Genomic DNA, 20,645 nt, shown 5'->3' with positions numbered 1-20,645 from the left:
CATACAAGTTTAATAAATATGAAAAAAGCCATGATTAGGCATATTATAAAGCTGATGGGAACTGAATAGAATACATTACATATAGTTAAATAACTAAAATGACTGTAAACATTATCATCACTAGTGGGGCCAGAAGAACACGAAATAAAATATTTAAAGCAATTGAAGAAGAAATAATAAATCTGTCAATCTATATTTTGTATCTAGCAAAAGTACCACTTCAGAAAAAAGATTCTATCAAGACATATTCACATAAAAAGAGTTAGACTTGTGTAGTAGACTTGCACTACAGAAAGGCTATCAGAAGATTAGTTAGCTGAAAGAGAAATAATACATGAGGGAAACCAAAATTTCCAAGATGAATTGAAGCCTGTTTAAGTAACTGAGTAATACATATTAATATTTATATTTTTTGAACCTAAATTTCAAAAACACATTTAAAGGTATACATATACACACATACACATGTATTAACACATATAGAATAAAATCCAGAAGAATATGCTATATATCATTCATAACACATTATTACAATATTATAAAAAATACTATACATGCACAGGAAAGCACGACACGCACACACACACACACACACACACACACATACAAACACACACACACACACAGAGAGAGAGAGAGAGAGAGAGAGAGAGAGAGAGAGAGAATGGTGAATAGAGATAATTGAGTTCAATGCTTTCATATTTCAGTTGAACTAGTGCAGTATTAAAGAAGAATGTGACAAGTTAAAGGTTCATGGTGTACTACTCAATGCAAAAATTACAAACAATGCAGCCTTATGTAAATAAATCCATACATAAATTAAAGAAAAATTCTGAAAAATATATGGACATTTCAAAGGAAGTTAGGAAAAATATTGCTGATAACAAAAGTGAAACTAAACTAAGCCAACAAAACACAAGGATAACCAGAAACCAAGAAATAACAAAATTCAGTCATATCAATAATTGTATTATATATGACATTCAATGAAAAACAAAAAAGACTGGAAAGGATATATTAATATAAGATAAACTTCAATGCAAATAATATTATCAGAAAAATAAGGGACACATCTTAAAGTTAAAAGGTCAATGCATCAAGATGACATAAACACTGATATCGTGTTTCAAAATATGTGAAGTAAACAAGGATAAAATTAATTAGTATACTTATAATTACAGTTTTAAAATATTTTAATACTTTTATTTCAGGAATTAACAGAAAAATCAGACAAAATAATTAGCAAACAAATTATTTGATTAATATGGAACACCTTTATCTAATTGTTGTTTGTAAAATTCTATACCCCAAAATTGAAGTGTACACATTATTTTCAAGTATACTTAGTATGTTTATTAATATTAACCATGTGTCTCTGAGCTTGGAATTTATCCCTTTAAGACAATGAAAAATATCATAGAATATTAGAGGGAAAGAAAGATAACAAGAGAACTGATCTGACAAGTTGAAATATTCATGGGAAACAAAATTGAAAAGCTAAGAATAAACTGAATTAAAAGAAAGCTGAACACATAGATACAAGGTTTTAATTCATCTGTGTCAATTACTGGGCTGTATTTCTCCATATTGTACAGCCAATACACAAAAAAACTGGTCAATAGAGCAGATGTGTTTCTTCTGATCGTTGACTTGCTGAGAGCATATTATTTTATTCTATTCACATAGTGAAGTTCCCATTTAAAGGATGTATTTTATCCATCTATGTTGTTCATTCCTGTTTCCTTAGGTTTTTCTCTACATACATAACCATGGATTAGGGATTTATTGATCAATTAGACATAAATTCTAGCATCTTTCAAAGAGAAGAACATAAAGGATAGCCAGAACAGATGGACATTAATCATGTATATCTGCTATTTTCTCCTTCAGTTTCCTTCTCTTTAAATGTTCTTATCTTTTTGTGTGAGCTCCATAAATGAGGGACAAATATAAAACCTAATATGGAAGTGATAATTTTAAAATATCTAATGATAATGCAATTAAGAAATATTTGTGAAATTTGTTCTTAATTATTTGTATGTTACTAAGAACATTGTGACATTGAGGAGGACTTGAAGCCTGGTGGCCACAAGCTGAACTACAGATTTCAGAATTCTGCTGATCAGGCATTTGTAAGCTTTTTGGAAAGTGAAGGTATAGTTGTCTATCATGTTTTTCCATCAACTCCATAGATGATAGCTAACTATTTATATTTGATCCAGATACATTAAACACACTCATCATATTAAATAGGTTGATGCTTATTTTCTGGTAAATAAAGGCATCAGTCAACTACTAGACTAATTTTTTTGGACTGGAGATAGACATTAAATATTAATAGAAAAATAAATAAGAAACCATATAATTATTGACATATTTTGCCCTTAATTCCTTGTAATGTTTTTGCCAAGCCATTACCCAAGGGGATATCCCAGAGTGTCTACTGAGCTTGATTGCTTAAGGTATATATAATTATGGGCTTGTCTGTAATTAGGAGATGAATTGGTAGGATAAAATATACCCTGATTTTGATTTTATACTTCTCAAGAGACTGAAACAAAGGCAAAAGAATATATCACTCTGTATAATGTCTACAGAGTGTCTCATGCCTTAATATCTACTTAATTTTACTGAAATTCAGTGACACAGGCATGTGGCTCCCACATCTAATTTTAGCTGCACAGACTCCAGTCCCAGAAACTTTGATTAATACTAAAAACTACTCTAGAGTACTCCCAGTATAGCACAGAAACTTTTAACATATATAACAACCATTAAATTTTGTGTTGTATTAAATGATCAAGGTAAGCTTCAGACTTATTTCAAATACACAAAACAATCCTTTTGTATAAAATACTTATTCCAAGTGTAGAATTTCCATACCTCTGTCTTCTTAAGATTCTTAATAGAAAATGTAATCAAAGTTCTTCAAAATCCAATACAAGATTTTCCTCTTATCTGTCATTCCACAAATATTTTAGTGCTTATTATGTGCTAGGCATACTTGGGGTTTCTCTAAAACAGACTGTATGGATGCTTAGATAGTTCAGTAATGGCAACCTAGAACTTCTGAACAATTTTCATAAACTTCCACACATGACTCAATTCTTTGATAATGGATGTTTCTAGTTCACTATTAATTCCATTGGTTTTTTGGCAAGTCATTAATGTAAAGACATGGACAAGTGTCTAGTCACTGCTGAGTATTATGAAGGCATTACAAGATTTTAAGTAGATTAAAACCCACTTAATTAAGTAGAGAGAAGTAACAAGATGTCAGAAGAAAATAGCAACCAAACCTTTGTGCTAAAAGAAGTTATTAGTTTAACTGACACATTAATAATACATAAAATAATCATAAACAATCCAAATATTGACTCTTTGAATTCATTATTGATGATATTGGTGAAATTCAGAGTAGAAAAAATGAAGTGAGGGTCAAATTAAGGAAAACTTTATTGAGAAAAAGGAAAAAGTTGTGAACTAGATGTCTCCAATATTTTACTTGGGCTTATTTACTCTCTAAAAGGACCCACAAAATTTAAAAAAAAAGTTGTTGTAGGTACAGATAAAAAGATCAGTGAAAGAAAAATCAAAAGTCTGAAGTCCAGGGAAACCAAATGTGTACTTCTAGGTAAAGTCAACTCATGCCTTAATATCTGGTTAATTTTACTGAAATTCAGTGACACAGGCATGTGGCTCCCACATCTAATTTTAGGTGCACAGACTCCAGTCCCCTCCCACCCAGAGAGAAAACAAACTTTTATTAAAATCACACTGTCAGAATTACATAGTCACACTGGTCTGCATGGCTCAAAGCCTCAGGCATACAGAATCAACCTTCTCAGGCAGAATATTCTGCAGACTTAGAAGTCCTCTTCTCAGAGATGGCCAGTGATCACTCCTGAAAGAAGATAGTCCCTAATTTGGAAAGTCCAAGATTTGAGCAACTCAGATCCACTGGATTAACATTTTCCTGCCCAAGAAGCTTAGATGGAAAATCTTGCAAAAAAGTTATTACAGTGTAAAGTCAGCATTAAAACATTTAGTTTGACAGATAAGTTACTCCATATCCACTATCAAGTCCACATTCACCAGTTTTCTCAATGTTCTTAAAAATATTAATGTTAGAAAGCTATGGGGGTACATGGTATGTGAGTATAGTGGATTGGGAAGTGGAGAAACCATTCGATGTTTGTATTTGGATATAATAGAACATATTGGTGAATTTCTGTTGTTTCCTTATATCACTCCTATCCTCTCTGCTCTAGCTCATCAAATCTAGTTTTGCACACTGAGTGCTTTTTGAAGGGTGGGATATGTGTGTTAGCAATTTGATATGTTGTAAGTGGTTAAAATCCAAAATGTGGAGTACATAAAAACAAGCTCATTTGGCTTTAAATGTGCCACTTTCAGCTAAATCCTTTGCTTTTATTTTCTGTTCTTTAGAAATATACCCTACCAGAAATGCTATTTTACAGAGAAAAGATGGTTTAATTAAGTAGAAAGAAGTCAAGTAACAAGATGTCAGTGCCAGGAAACGGTGTATATTACCTTAGAACTTCCAAAATTAGAAATGGATTCTGTATGTATAAAACATTTTCAGAAGAAAACATTAAATTAGCAATTTCAATGGTCATATTTAGGCTACTGTAGCTCAGCAAACAATAAACAAATTTTTTCAGCACCTAGTAGGTGTTTATTATTATTTGATAACCAAAAAACAAATGTCAAAGTAGGTTGGCATTTTTGTGGGTGTATTTTGTTATCTTTTAAGGTTTACATATTTTCTTTTGTGTTCAGTGGTAGCAGCAAGCTGGGATTAAATGGAGGGCTGCACTGTGCCTATAAGCAGGGTAAAATATATAATACAGGATGTAATGCATACTGGATATAATGAATGCTCAACTGGGTTTCTTCAGACGTTTTATGAATTCATGGCTTTACTTCACAATCATAGAGCTTTTGCTTTGATCCCTACCTGAAGAATGGAGGGAAGGGAAATGGCTACATTAAAAAAAAGGAATACAGCTCCCAGGGTTGGATAATAATCACACATGTTAGCTAAGAAAATATAAAATGTCATACAACTGCAAGAAATTTTATTTATTAAGTTTATTTTGTTGTATGTTCTCTTATACATATGTAATGATACATATCACTATGTAGTAGATATATGCTTCAATCATATTTGGAACCACAGGTACATGAGAATTGGTTTCTATGGCTTTATTTGTATCTAAAAGCCAAAATATGATAATAATACCCCTGATGAATATTGACTTAAAATAACACTTGTCATCAAATAGCTACAAATTTCAGTAGATCAACATCCCTATTGCATCATGACTGTAATTAAATTAGGTTCTCCTAATTCAACACAAATATATGACTTTGTGACTTATGTTATTCTTTACTTTCATTGGGTGATTATTTTATTATTTCTACAAATTCAAATATTACCTGATATTCAAAATGCACCTATCATTTTCATAATACCCAACTTGATTGTAATAATTGTCATGGATAATTCTTTAATGTGATTTCTCCTGAAGGTTAGGATTTACATCAATCTTTCCTGTGAGATGTTAGCCTATGTGTGCACCACTGAAACACAATAAAAAATTATTTGTAATATGACAAACTCTACACCAGTATCTTTGATGTTTAAGGATCCAGGCTAACTGCAGGCCAGCTCTTGGCTTCAGAACAGAAAAAAAAAAATTACCTTAGAGCAAGCATTTAGTAAATCCAGATAGATTACTAAACTTTAAGAAGCAATAAATGCTGTCCACTAGTTAAAAGGTGCATAAAATTGTTTTTCACAATAATTTCACTGTTATTGATTCTTATGAATTTTACCATAATTACAATAATTAATGTGATAAACAAGATTATCCCATCCAAAGTCCTGCCCTTTCTCCTACCCCAAATCAGTACAAGCATACCTTGTTTTTTTGTGCCTCACTTTGTTGCACTTCACAGATGGCAGGTTTGTGGCAACCTTGTGCTGAGCAAGTCCATTGACACTGTTTTTTTCTAATAGCATGTGCTTACTTTGTGTCTCTGTCACATTTTGGAATTCTCACAGTATTTCAAACTTTCTCACCACTATTGTATCTGTTACAGTAATCTTTATGAACAGTTTTCCTTGATGACACTTATTGTAATTGTTCTGGGAACCACAAGCCACATCCATATATACTTGCAAACAGTAAATATTATATGTGTTCTTTCTGTTCTACCTATTGACTGGCCATTTCTTCATTTCCACCTCGTCTCAGGACTTCATATTCCCTGAAGCACAAGAATGTTGAAACTAGGAAAAAAAATAATAACCTTATACTGACCTCCATGTGTTCAAGTGAAAGGAAGAATCATGCGTATCTACCCATAAATTTAAAAAAAAAATAGAAATCATTGAGTTTAAAGAGATGCTATGTTGTCATTGAGATAGGCCTGAAACTGGAACTCATGTGTGTACCAGTTAGGCAGATTGTGAAAGCAATGGAAAAGTTCTTGAAGGAAATCAAAAGGGCTATTCCAGTAAATAGATGAGTGATATGAAAGTGAAACACAATCATTGCTGATGCAGGAAGGCTTAATGGTATGGATAGAAGGTCAAACCAGTCAGAACATTCACTCTAAGCCAGGGCCTAATCCAGAAGAAACCCTAGTTCTCTTCAGTTTATGAAGGCTGAGGGAGTTGAGGAAGCCAAGGAATACAAGTTCAAAGCTAGTAGAGGTTGGGTCTTGAGGCTTAAGAGAAAATCTGTTTCTGTAATTTAAAAGTGCAGGTGAAGAAGAAAGTACTGATATAGAAGATGCAACAGCTTATGGGGAGATCTAGCTAAGATCACAAAGAAAGGTGGCTGCATTGAGCAACAGATTGTCACTGTAGACGGAACTGTCTCACATTGGAAGAAGAAACCATCCAAATCTTCCATAGATAAACAGGAAGTGTCAATGCCTGGTTTTATTTTCAAAGATCAGAATGGTTCTTTTATTAGAGTGTAATGTGGATAGTGACTTTAGGTTGAAGTCAGTGTTTATTTACCATTCTGAGTATCCCAGGGCCCTTAAGAATTTTACTGTCTCCTCTGCCTGTGCTCTATAAATGCAACAATGATATTTACAAAGGGGTTTACTAAATATTTTGAGTCCACTGTTGAGACCCACTTCTCAGGGGAAAAAAAGTCTTTAAAAATTATTGACAATGCCTAACAGCCTTCCAAAATCTGTGATGAAAATGTATAATGAGATAAATGTTTGTTGAGAGCCACAACTAAGTCAAGATGGCACCTGGCACTTTGCCAGGAGGAGTGGTTTGAGAAGTAATGCCAGCGAGCCATTAAGATGATTGAGATTCCTTAATGACTGACTGCTGTGTCTAGATTATGTCAATTAAGTTAAGCTGTGTATAATTATTAAGATGATGAGGATTCCTTAATGACTGATTGCTGTAACTGGATGATGTTAATTGAAACAAGCTGTGTATTCAGTTATGTATACATACCCCTGCTGTCCTACAATAAAGCAGCTCCCACTTTTTCAACCTTCACAAGTTGCTTGTCACCCCCCCACCCCATTATTTTTCCCAGCCAGACTGTGGCAAATGTTATTTCCATATCCATAAACACAAAATCTATTCTGTAGACCATAGCCTAAAGAATTATTTCTACTTTCTAGTTTACTATTTGGTAAGTCCATAGCTGTTATAGATTGTGATATCTCTGATGGACGCAGGCAGAGTTAACTGAAAACTTTTAGAAATTATTCATCATTAAGAATTTTTTTTGTTTGTTTCATGGGAAGAGGTCACAAAGTCAACATTGTTTGGAGTGTGGAAAAAGTTGATTCCAAAGTCCACATGGATGACTTTAAGGGGGTCAAGACTTTAACGTCAGAGAGAAACTGAGATGTGGTGAAAATAGCCACAAAACTATAATTAGAAGTTGAAACTGAAGAGGCAATTAAATTCATGTAATCTCATGATAAAACTAATAGATGAGAAGTTGCTTATTCAAAAGGAAAGAAAATGATTTCTTTATATGAAATCTACTCCTGGTGAAGATGCTGTGAACATTGTTGAAATGACAAACAAGGATTTGGAATATTGCATAAACAAATTTGATAAAGCAGTGACGTGATTTGAGAAAATTTATTCCAGTTTTCAAATAAGATCTGTAAGGCAATAAATGCTATAAAACAGCATTGAATGTCACTGAGAAATATTTCATGTAAAAGAAAAGTTCATTGATTTGGCAAACTTTGTTGTTGTTGTAAATATGCAGTGTTTTAACAGTAGTAATGTGTTAGCCATTTTATGTCATTACTATGGCCAGGCCAAGGACACTCCACCTTCTCCCTGATCATTCAGCAGACATTAACCAGGAAAGATCCTCCACCAACAAAATGATTATAACTCACTGAAAGCTGAGATAAGCAAAAGCAATTGTAGTAATGAATTATTCTTCAATTCAGGTACCATTTAGATGATGCTATTCCACACTAATTGACTACAATAAGATATAAACATGACTTTTATATATATAGGAAAACCAAAAAAATTTATGTGACTGGCTTTATTGGGGGATTAGTTGTATAGAGATTGCCAGGAACTAAACCTGCAGTATCTCTGAGGTATGCCTGTATCAGAGGGATTTAGTTCTTTACCTAGGTTATGTAGAAGATTAAATGAGGTGTCAGGGCAAAATTCCAGTTTTACTTAGCCAAGTTCTCTACTTTCCCCTCACAATACATATATAAATTCCAGTTCCTAATGATACCCTTGTAAATAAACTCTACTCATACATTTATGTTTCAATTCACACTCTTTTTAAAATTTTTATAAATTTGTTCTCTTTAGTTTTACATGACAATAGAATGTATTTTGACATATTATACGTATGTGCAGTATAACTTCCTATTCTTGTTATTGTACATGATGTGGAGTTATACTGGTTATGTATTCATATATGAACACAGAAAATTATGTCCAATTCATTCTACTGTCATGTAGAATTTCCCATTGCCACTGTCCCTTCCTTCTCCTGATACAGATCCTGGATAATATCTTTCTGAAAACACAGCACAATAGTAATAGCAACAATAACATACTATTGTAAGTATCCAGTGTTTTAACAGTAGAGATGTGTTAGCCACAATTCCACTCCAACTCCAAAGTAGACTTACCAATTAAATATCACAGATAACTTTCCTTTTGTCTCCTCTCCCTCCTTCAATGTCTTTCATTTTGATTATGGTATTTTTAGTAGGAGGTTCTAGATCAGATTATGAAGGCAAAGTGGGTGAAGGAACACATTAAGTCATGCTAGCAAATTTTCAATATAAAAGTGTTAAGTAAACAGCCTCACCAAAAGGAACATTTAGAATGTGAATACATATTTTGTCAGCTTAGACTATATCTGCAAATTCTAACACAACTGTGTATTTTTGTTTGTTCTTTGTTTTATTTTATTTATTCATTTATTTATTTTGAGATAGGGTCTTACTATGTTGCTGAGACTGGCCTCAAACTTGCAATCCTTCTGCCTCAGTCTCCTGAGTAGCTCTGACTTAAAGTTTTCACCATCACACCAAGGTAATTAATATTATTGTTAAAAGTATTAATTTACCTTTAATCATCTGACTACTTTGCTACCTCACTACAGACATCAATTTTTTGTCATTAAATTCCATTGGGAAATATCTAAATATTATTTTTATATACCTTAAGTCTTTTTTTTTGTACTTTCTTAAATCCCAACAATTAGTTAGTATGTATCTGCCCTTAAGTAATTGGGTTACAAAGGTGGCATATAAGGTACTGTTTTCAGGAAGTTTACAGCATGATAAAGGAATACAAGTATTTTAATAAATACGTGTGATAAGTTTTTGCTAATATTTAATAGAAATTATTTTGATCTGAATGTGTCCCCCAACACAATATTAGGAGGCAGGGCTTTGGGGAAGTAATTAGATAATGAGGGCAGAAACTGCATAAATAGAATTAGTGCCTTTACAAAAGAGACCCAAGGAAACTTGTTTCCTCCTTCTACCTTTACAGTGTAAGGACTCTGCCAATCATCCTCTATGAAGCACAGAGGGAGCCCATCCTACACACTAAATATGCTGGTAACTTAATTTTGGAATTCCCAGTTATTAGTTATAAATTACCCATTCTAAGGTGTTTCATTATAGCAGCCTGAACAAAGACAAACATTTATATTGGAATCAGTGCCACACACAGCAGCAGTCAATTGTGTCTGGGCATACTAAGTAAACTCATACAGTCCCAGTAGTTTAACTAAGATCTGTACCTGGAAAGGAGTCCAATAGGGCACAGCATGTATTTCTACAGGTATGAACAGGAAGAAATCTAGAAGGAGAAAGCATAGTTTTTATCTACTTAAACTCACCTTTGAAAAATGCTATTGAGAAAGTTTTGACAAAGTTAGATGGTTGATGTTGTAGGGTGTCTCATCTTAAATATACATTTTAATGAGTTTAGACAATTGCCATGTTCTTATCACATACCTTTTCATTTAGGGTTGACGGACACATTTGTTATCACTAAAATATTACAATATTGCTGAAAAGTAAGGGAGGTTTAGGGGCCTGACTTATGCAGGTGGGTTATCTTAAGGGTGAATTTATTTCACAATTCTGCTTCTTCAATTTGCTTATCTAGCTAAAAAGTTACTTTTAGGCATATTAAAAAGTTTAATCTGCAGTGAATCAAATCTTTTCTCCTAGACAAGCTTTTCATAGTGAGGCCGATTTGAGGGAATACATTCATTGGTAAAACATATGTATAGTCATAGCCAGGGTCTGGAAAACAAGGTGATAGATACTACATAGAAGGATTAAACCCACTGGGTGCAAAGTAACTGACTTCAGGAGGAATTGGCAGCAAAGTATTAGGGAATAAAGATACATAGACAATGGGCATGACAAAGCCTAGCAGCAGAAAGTCCTTCCCCAGGCCAATTCTGCAAAGCTAAGGAATAATGGTAAGAACAAGAACAAATTCTGAATTCAGAAAATTAATCTAGTAAGATTACCCACTCAGGGGCAAGACCCAGGGAACCTGAGGCTGGGGTAAAGAATTACTATGTATTTGTTCTGTTCTTATGGCACCTGATGTAGTCTGAGCAATAATTTCAGGATGCAGATATGATGTCTTATCATATAGATGAAGAAACTGAGTCTCAATGAAGCTAGAGAAACAGAACAGTTACTGGGCTGCAGCAAAAGTGACAATGCTGAGACACTAAACTCCAGACCAAAGCTTCCAAAATACTATGACAAAACTACCCAGATCTATGGCTCACATGTGTGTGTGTGTGTGTGTGTATGTGTGTGTGTTTCAAAGTAGAATGGAAAGTGAGAAGAGGGAATCAGGATGGTCAGGTTATCACATTACCTTTTAAGATTTTAAAACATGGTGGCATTTATGACAATCATATTGTGATCCATCTACTAAAATATAAATATATGGAGGTCTATCTCTCCAGGTGAGGATGCAATTCTGTCCCTGGAATATCAAGTAATACAGCCTTGAATGCAAAGGCTGCTCTTGACTGAGCACAGTCTGGTAAACAATTTTCCACTGCATGTTAGTGTATCTGCAATCAAAGTCTGTGTGTATCTGTGATTTATTTAATCCCTTTACTTCTTTGCTCATTTCCATTATTGTGTTCCTACTTCCCCTGTCTCCACACCATCCCCCAAAACACTTTTCTCTTGCTTATGGAGATGGAAACCAGAGGGAATTTGATGCAGTGGTGGGTTTAATATGACATTTGAAAAGTGACTTTTTGATTTTCAATTAACCTTGCACAAAGAGGAAATATTGAATATTGGGTTACAAAGATGGTAAATAAGGTACTGTTTTCAGGAAGTTTACAGCATGATAAGGGAACACAAGTATTTTAACAAATATGTGGGATAAGTTGTTGCTAATACTTAATAGAAATTATTTTGATCTTTGTTCTTGGCTGGATCTGCAGACAGCCTGGTTGGTACCAAAAGCTGAACAGAGCTTGGGGTGGGGTGGTGAGGAAAAAATGGCTAGGGCAGGAAGAGAGAATCTGGCACCTACCAAAGTATGTGCACAAAATGAGAGAAGGATAGCCTGTAGTAATTACTCTCAGAAGGGGGAACAGGTAGGAGAGAAATTCTCTTGTCATTTGTTTGACTTAACTGTGTGCTTTTATGAGCCATCTGGCTGGAAGGATTAAAGTTACTTTTAATAACACTTCCTTTCAAAAAGAATTCAGTTTGAAGTTTCCCAGTAGGGCCTCCCAGTCAACAGCAGAGTCTGTTCCCCAATCTATGTCCCCCCCTCCTTTTCCATGTAGCCACCTTCTCCCCTTCCCTTCTTTGAAAGCCACATTCATTGTTCTGTTTGTAGAAGGTGATGCTTATACCATAATGTAAAACAGTAAAGTTAACTCCATTGTCTCCTCTTTCCAGATTTTAATGCGATCTTTACCAAAGCCAATATCCCCACACCGAAAACCCATTTCAAAAGAAATCCTTGAAAATTATATATGGAGAACGAAGTCACTTGATGCTTTGGACCTCATTGAGCGGTGTTTGAACACCAGCCTGGTGACAAGGTTCCATAACACACACACTGCACATTACTAGGAGAACCTCTGCTTTCGCTGATGTAGCCTTTCAATGTAGCCTCTCTTCTTTGTGTCTCTGTTCTTGCAGTGTTTCTGCTTCATGCTCCCTAGCTGTTTTCTCTGGCTCCCTCTTTCTTCTCACTGTTTTTGTCTGTGACTCATCTTGCTCTGCCACTTCCCCTGGCGTTGTCAGGGTCCCACGCAGCATACCCGTGACATGGGGGTTGGACTGAGTGGACAGCGAGCTGCACGTGCAGAGCTGCCGGGGACCATGGCAAGAGGACTGCAGCACATCCCGCCCGAGGCCGGAGACATCCATCACCTGCTCCTGCACTCGGGAAGACCTTCATCTCATCCCTAGATGGCAGCAGGATTCTGAAGCTGGCACAGCCCTTGGCAGGCTTTTCTGGTCTATTTTCCTGAACAAATTGCCAGGGGATAAGGTGGCTAAACATCCCAGCGCGTCCCTCGAGTGCAGGTCAAACAGAAGAGCAAGCCGGACAGACACAGCTGGCGGGGCCTCTGAAGTCAGATCCTGCAGCTCCGGACATCACATCCTCTCTTCGCACACACAGATGTGCAATGTGAAACAAAAGAAGGAAAAAAAAAAAGAAAAATAAAATAAAAGAAAGAAAGAAAAGGAAAGAAAAAGAAATAAAGGAAGGAAGAAGTTTGGTCTCTTGGAGACCGTGTCATTGTAAATACCAGTGATTCTGGACAGTGACAGAAGTCTCTGAAGCATGAGTGCACAGAGGTGTACGCGCACACATACACACAAGCACGCAGACACATCCTGCCAGAGGATGGGGACAGTAGGCCTTGGGGGCTGCAGGAAGATGGCAGGGTCTGAAGATGAGACTTTATTTCCATTGTCACAGCCATGCTGCTGTATTTGTTGGGGGGAAGTTTTGTCCCTGGAGCCTCAGTTATCTCATCTGTAAAATTGGGGTTATTACAGCTTTCAGTTCTGTGTAAATACAATGGATTATTAAAATGATCAATTGGAACAAAGAAGGGGGAAAATCAGTTTGGCAGGAATAGTCCCACCAGTGCAGCATTTGGCCCAGCAAAGGAATCTTCCTTCAGGGGAAGCATCGGAATGTTGTTGTTTCAATGTTTATTTTGATCAGGAACAAATGAATTCTTTGAAAACAAAGGCTGGAGGTTGTTTCAAAACTTAAAAGCTGGGGATCTTATCTCTAAGTCACTTATTTTATTTACACCTAGACCCCATCCCAGATTTTGTCCTCACTTGGAAAACCTATGCATCAGAACTTTTATCAATAGAAACTACCTGAACCAGCTCAACAGCTGTATCTTCAAGGGCCCCAGGATTACATAGGAAAATCAGAAACTGGTCTTTTTGGTTTATGCTATATTGGTAAAAGTTACTGTTGACATGGCATCTGACATATTGTGTGAATTATGGAAATTTCCCACAAAGGCTTACTCAGAGGGGGAAAAAAAAGATCCAACTATCTCATATTTTAGTACACTTGCCTGTCTCCTTCCTGTTTTGTGAGTTCTATCCCCTTCTTGCACCACTGCAATGTCCCTAACAAAAGGGCCAGGGGGACAGATGTCTACATCTCTTTGTCCTATCTGGGGTTATGATTCCTTCATTCTCTTCTGATCTAAAATTTCAGCAAACATACCACAGATAGAAAGCCCTCCTTCAAAACCTCAACCCCAGGAATCATATAATACATGTAAAATGTAAGTAACCTTGATTATTTACACTAAAGGGAGTAGAGTGTTTTGCAACCTATCACTTTACTTACTTCGGGTTTTACAGAACTTAAATCTGTTCCAAAGTGATACAGTGTGGGAGACACTAAGATGTTAAATAAAAGTCTGGTCAGTGACAATTATCCTTCCTTTAAAAGATTATGCCAGATCATGGAGCAGGAAGAAAAGTCAAAAAGTTTCTATCATTTGAGTTCTTCCTGTAATATTTGAGTATTTGGACCTATAACTTGACCCCTATAACATTAGCCCCCGCAATATTATCATATCAGTCATTCCAGAAATCTCATATTGTAATATTGACTTGCCAAATAATCTCATCCTTAGAGCTTTCTAATAGTCTCTCTCTGACAAAATTTTCAACATCATGAAGTCCTATACTTCAATGATCACCCACACTATTCTGAAAATCACCTCTCCATTGGTCCCTGCCCAGCTGTTCCTGCAAACCTTGCCATCCTGAACTTCACGGTGCATCACCTGAATTAGTCTTACTAAGACCTTCTATTCCTTGTATCTTCTCTTCTGGAAAAAGTATATGCCTCACTGGGAACTTCATGTAGAAAGCCTATAAAAAAGATCAAAACACTAATCTTCATTCATTCCACCAAGAACCAGGGAAGAGGACAATGTTGATGGCACTCACCTAGCATTCCTATGATTCTCATGGAATTCCTTACAAGCAGTCTTAGATGGACAGTTTGTTCTATCTTCTATTTCATTTACTTCTGATTCTTTGTTTTCTTATTTTTTAGGTCCTAGGGATTGAACTCAGGGACATGTAACCACTGGGCCACATCTCCAACCCTTTTTTATTTTTTTTATTTTTTTGTTTGAGACGGGGTCTGTCTAAGTTGCTTAGAGTCTTAATAAGTTTCTTAGGGTCTCTCTAAGTTGCTGAGGGTGGCTTTGAACCTGCAATACTCCAACCTCAGCCTCCAAAGCTACTGGAATTTCAAGTGTTTGCCACCGTACCTGGTTCCTATTTTTTTTCTTATCATTAGATACTTTGGTTATTTTACACTAATTATTTTATTCTGAGTATTTTTACTGAGGGTACCAAAACTTTGTCATTTTTCTCAACTTTCTCACCACCAAATATATACCATTCTGCAAAGCAGATGAGCCTCTCCACTGCTTCAAGATGAATGGAATTCATTAGAAAGAGTAGACCTGAAGCCCTGCACCTCACAGAAATGTTTATCTACCTGAGCTCCCCTCTTCACTTTCTTTCTTGTATTCTCAAGGGACAGAGGCCCTTTTTCTAAAGCATGGTACCCCATCCAGGAATTCTCTTCATCATAACCTTGCTCTTCTGCTCTAGGATGGAGAAATCTCTCTTCATACTCCCTTTTTATTCTTACATAATTCATCTGTCAAGCTCTCTACAAGCTCAGTGTTACTGAACAACTTGTATGTCAAGACAAACACACACACACACACACACACACACACACACACATTACACACTCCAATGCTCTACCACACTTCTTCTGTACCTTTGTTCATGCATGTCTTTGTGATGTAGAATGACTTTCTTATACTTATTTTTCCGCCTGATGTTTTCTCATCCTCCAAATCTCAGGCTCAAGGACTGTGTCCTGTAGAGTACACTTTCACTCACATGCAAAATAATGTATTTTGTTTGCCTTGCAGGGAATGCATAGCTTTACTATATCAGTTCACAATCTTTTTTTCTCATTTGTGTGTGCAATTTCTGTTTAACACACTACACTATGAATTCTTCAAGCGCAAAATCTGTGTCTTAGCCATCTTTATATTTTTTATTTGTTTTAATTAGTTACACATGATAGTACAATGATCTTGACATATCATACATTTGAATCCAATGGAATATTTAAAATAAAATGCAGACCCAGAAACATAGTATTAAAGTTTGCTTCATTTATCAGCCACATTGTATCCTATGATTATTGCCTTCAAATAAAATTGTTTTCTCACATCACCCCTAAAGAATGGAGAGTTCTTTAAAGGGTGTTCTTGTCACCTGAACCTTCTCCTCATTTTGCCTATTTGAGTACTACTGAGTACTAGTTCTAAGGCTACCCAGCCAAAATGGTCAGTGTTCTCATAGAACACTGGACTAGTATAAAAGGCTCTGCTCTTGTGAAACACACTGTGGTCAAGAAGATTTTCCAATTTGAAATGGATACTATAGAGAGAAGGAACAAGATGGCAGTGGAAGCAAAATTTATAAGGTAAAGAGACAACTTGAGCCCTAAAGGCAGAAAATTATCATACTCCTCTCAGTGAACTGAGTCTGAAAAGCAGAAGTAATGAAGATGTTATTGATTATATTAAACTGATAATTAAACTAAGGTTTTACACAAAGTGTCAGAATGCAGACTGGATCTCAGGTCTCAGTGTTAAAAGCAGAGCTCTTATGAGCCCACTTTATCTGCTTTTCTCATCTCTTTGTATAATCTGATGAGCATTATGAAGATAAGTGTCAAATAGCCAGGTCCTACCTAGTATGAATGAAAGGAAAAAAAATACAAAGAAAGGGTGAAACTTTGAAACAGAGGGCAAGACGGTGAGCTAGCAGCTGGTTTATTAGTCAATGAACTATTCATGATAGAAAGTGGCTTCTTAAGCTAAAGAGTCATCTATAGAGCATTTAAATTAATGGTCACATTTGATTGATGTTTACTCCAAGCTAGTCATATATCCTCGTGCTTTTCCTCCTCATCATCATGTGCACATACCAGGTAACACTGAATGGGCTTTACATATTTTGGTCCCAATAACCCCATGTGGTAGTTACTACAATAATCCAAACTCACTAGATGAGAAAAAAGGAGACACAAAAATTAAATAAATTGATTAATTTACCCAGCTAAGAATTGGAAGTCCACTGGATACACATTTATTCACATGCATTATTTCAACTAATACTCATAGCAATTTTAAAAATGAGTAATATAATTATATTTTATAGTATACTAATCATCATTTTGTAAATGAGGAATCTGAGGGATCAATAGAATAATATTTTGCACTCCTACTTAGGAAGATCCTATTTTGTCTGATTTAAAAATCCACATCTGATCTAAATAACATTATGCCTCTGTCGTTTCAAGCTGGATATTTAGGAATAAGTAGAAGGTTATCATGATTCAGTAAATTATCTCTTTATAGGATTAGTTTTGTACCTGTGTAAATAACATTTTAAATCTTCTTGAGAAAAATGATTTTTCAGAAAAAAGAAGAGGAGGAGGAAGAGGAGGAGGAGGAGGAGGAGGAGGAGGAGGATAAAGGAGAAAAAATAAACTTGCACTCCCAGTCTGACGTGGGGCATTAGTTTGACTTCAAAGAGGGGAATTTGCCTCTGGTGCTCCTGTTATTCCTTGGGTTGTACCTTCTCTTCCCTTCTTCTAAACTTGAAGAAATAATCTTTCCAGACTTGACTTTTTTCTTTTTTTTTTATTGTTGGTCGTTCAAAACATTACATAGTTCTTAATATATCATATTTCACAGTTTGATTCAAGTGGGTTATGAACTCCCATTTTTACCCCGTATACAGATTGACTTTTTTCTTACACAATAAAGCTATGACTCCTTTAGTCTTATTTATTTATTTATTTGTTTATTTATTTATTTATTTATTTATTTTCTGCAGGATACTTCCTAAGCCTAGAATTCAAGGGTCACTCCTTCAAAAGTCCATGCACCCTGGACCTCCATATAACAGATAGGGACAGAGAGCACCAAGAGGCCAACTATCTTAGTCCATTTTGTGTCACTAATAACACAATACCACAGGCTGGGAAATTATAAAGAAAAGAGGTTTAAAAGGAAGGAGCGGAGCCTGAGAGCGCCGGCCGTGACCGCGGCTACAGCGGTGACCCAGTGAGAGGAAGGCGGGGACGGTAGCAGCTGGAAATTTAAAATTGTTTGGAGTCAACACTGATTCCAACCATGGGTTTGTCAGCCTCTACCCCTGCTGTTCCAGTTCAGACCTCAAATGCTTCAGATCATCAGACAGCATCACCGCCTTCAGGATGCCCAATGCATGAAGGGAAAATGAAAGGCTGTCCAATGAATGCGGAACCCTCCGGTCCAACCTATGAGAGCAAAGCATACTCTGTGCCTACCCACCAAGATCGTGCATATGAATATGTGGAGTGTCCTGTTACAGGCGCTGCTGCTAAGAATAAGGAGAACCTGGATCCTTCAAATCTGATGCCACCACCTAATCAAACACCAGCTCCAGATCAGCCCTTTGCATTGTCTACCGTCAGAGAGGAGTCATCCATTCCACGAGCAGATTCAGAGAAAAAGTGGGTTTATCCTTCCGAACAGATGTTCTGGAATGCAATGTTAAGGAAAGGGTGGAAGTGGAAGGATGAGGATATTAGTCAGAAAGATATGTATAATATCATTAAAATTCACAATCAGAACAATGAACAGGCCTGGAAGGAGATTTTGAAGTGGGAAGCTCTTCATGCTGCGGAGTGCCCTTGTGGTCCATCTTTGATCCGATTTGGAGGGAAAGCAAAACAATATTCACCAAGAGCAAGAATTCGTTCCTGGATGGGGTATGAGCTGCCTTTTGACAGGCACGATTGGATCATCAACCGCTGTGGCACAGAAGTTAGATATGTGATAGATTATTAGATGGTGGTGAAGTCAATAAGGACTACCAGTTCACCATCTTGGACGTCCGCCCTGCCTTGGATTCGCTTTCAGCAGTATGGGACAGAATGAAAGTTGCTTGGTGGCACTGGACATCATAACCACTGTTTTGTTTCTGATGCAAAGTATAAACTTTTTTTTTTTTCTGAGAGATACATTATACTATTTTCCCCAAACTGAACTGCACTCATGATGTAATGGGAACTTCAAGTGGGTCATACACTTCATCCTCCACTTAGCAAAGGGCCCCTGCTCCATTCAGTTTTGAGCTGCAGTTTGCCTTGTGGTTTATAGCAAATAGTTCTAAGTTTTCTTCCCGTTTGGTTTAAGTGGGAAGCAGTACCTCAGTTTGCCCGTTAGCTGCAATATTGCCTATGTATTTCATCTAGAAAAGTCTGAAAAACCTCTGAAAAAGTTTTTTAGAAAGTGAGGAAAGCTGCTTTTTTCTTACCATTTTCTCAGGAATATTTGAGAGGTAAAACCTGAAAGCCAGTGTACTGCTCATGATCTTTTACCTGGTCAAATCTTTTAACTAAAATAATTTATTATAAATAAGCAATATCTTTTTAAAAAGAGACTATTATTTCTGAAGTCCCTACAATTTAGTAGAGACCCTGAACAAAATGCAAAGCCATACCCTTGCACTCCAGCAAGACTAAGGCAAGGTGTGTCTTGGCTCTCAATTCTTATTTATATGCATTTTTCAGACTGGGCCTTGTTAAAGAAGTTTCAATTCACCATGAGGTGCTGATGCATATGCTTTGCAACATATATTTCAATTTTTAAAATATTTTCCTGTTGTTCTGATATGTAACTCTGCTTCCCCAAACAGGTCTCTTCATTGTCCCTGGAATTTAAAGTTATCCCAACTTTGAGAGTCCCATTCCTTCCTCCATTGGAAGCCTTCCTTCTGGTTGGCTTAATCCGGATTTAAATGTCTGGCTCAAGTCACAGTGCCAGTGATTATATTTAGCTGAGTATTAACATTCACAAGAAGAGTATTTTTCTCAGATGTAGTTATGTTTGCATTAATTCACTGTCTCAATTTTTATGTTTTAAAGAAGCTTTAAGCTTGGTGTTGAAATTCCTTGTATCAGTAACCCCAAAACTGATTGTTCTAATTATAACAGCATGTTACAAATGACTGTTTTTTTAAAGTGTTGATAATATTAAATCCTTTAATTTATCCTGGATACTGTAGTGTTAAATTAGTGGATGAAATTGGCAGTCTGTGATTTATTAATTTGGTATGGATTTCTTGGGTGTGTCAGTTTTGTGTGGAGTTTCAAAAATCCAAAAAGCTTAAGTTCTACATGTCAAGAGTATTTTGTACATTTTTAAATAAAGCTGATAGTTAACAGGTAAAAAAAAAAAAAGAAAAGAGGTTTATTCTGGCTCATATTCTGGTCCAAGGTCAAAGGCTTCATCTAGTGATTTTTCCCTGGCTAACATGGTCCCAAGGTGGTATAAGGAATCATGTAGTGTGTAACAGGAGATTGTGTGTTTATGATGTTCTCTCTTTTTCTTAAAATGACACCAGGATTCAATCACAAGGGCTCCACCCTGATGATTTAGTCTAATTCTGAACACCCTGCAAAAATCCCA

General features: G+C 36.0%; 1 pseudogene across 1 annotated transcript; it reads left to right on the top strand.

Moving 5' to 3' along the window:
• Positions 1-18,203: 18,203 nt before the first annotated feature.
• On the top strand, positions 18,204-19,216 carry LOC308631948 (holocytochrome c-type synthase-like; annotated as a pseudogene). The gene has a single exon. The product of its transcript is annotated as a holocytochrome c-type synthase-like (transcript).
• Positions 19,217-20,645: the final 1,429 nt, after the last annotated feature.

Source organism: Spermophilus citellus (genome assembly GCF_964194105.1).
Source record: "Spermophilus citellus genome assembly, chromosome: 12".
NCBI lineage: Eukaryota > Metazoa > Chordata > Mammalia > Rodentia > Sciuridae > Spermophilus > Spermophilus citellus.
Note: the sequence above shows the minus strand (reverse complement) of the source record. Positions and strands in the feature narration are given on the sequence as shown.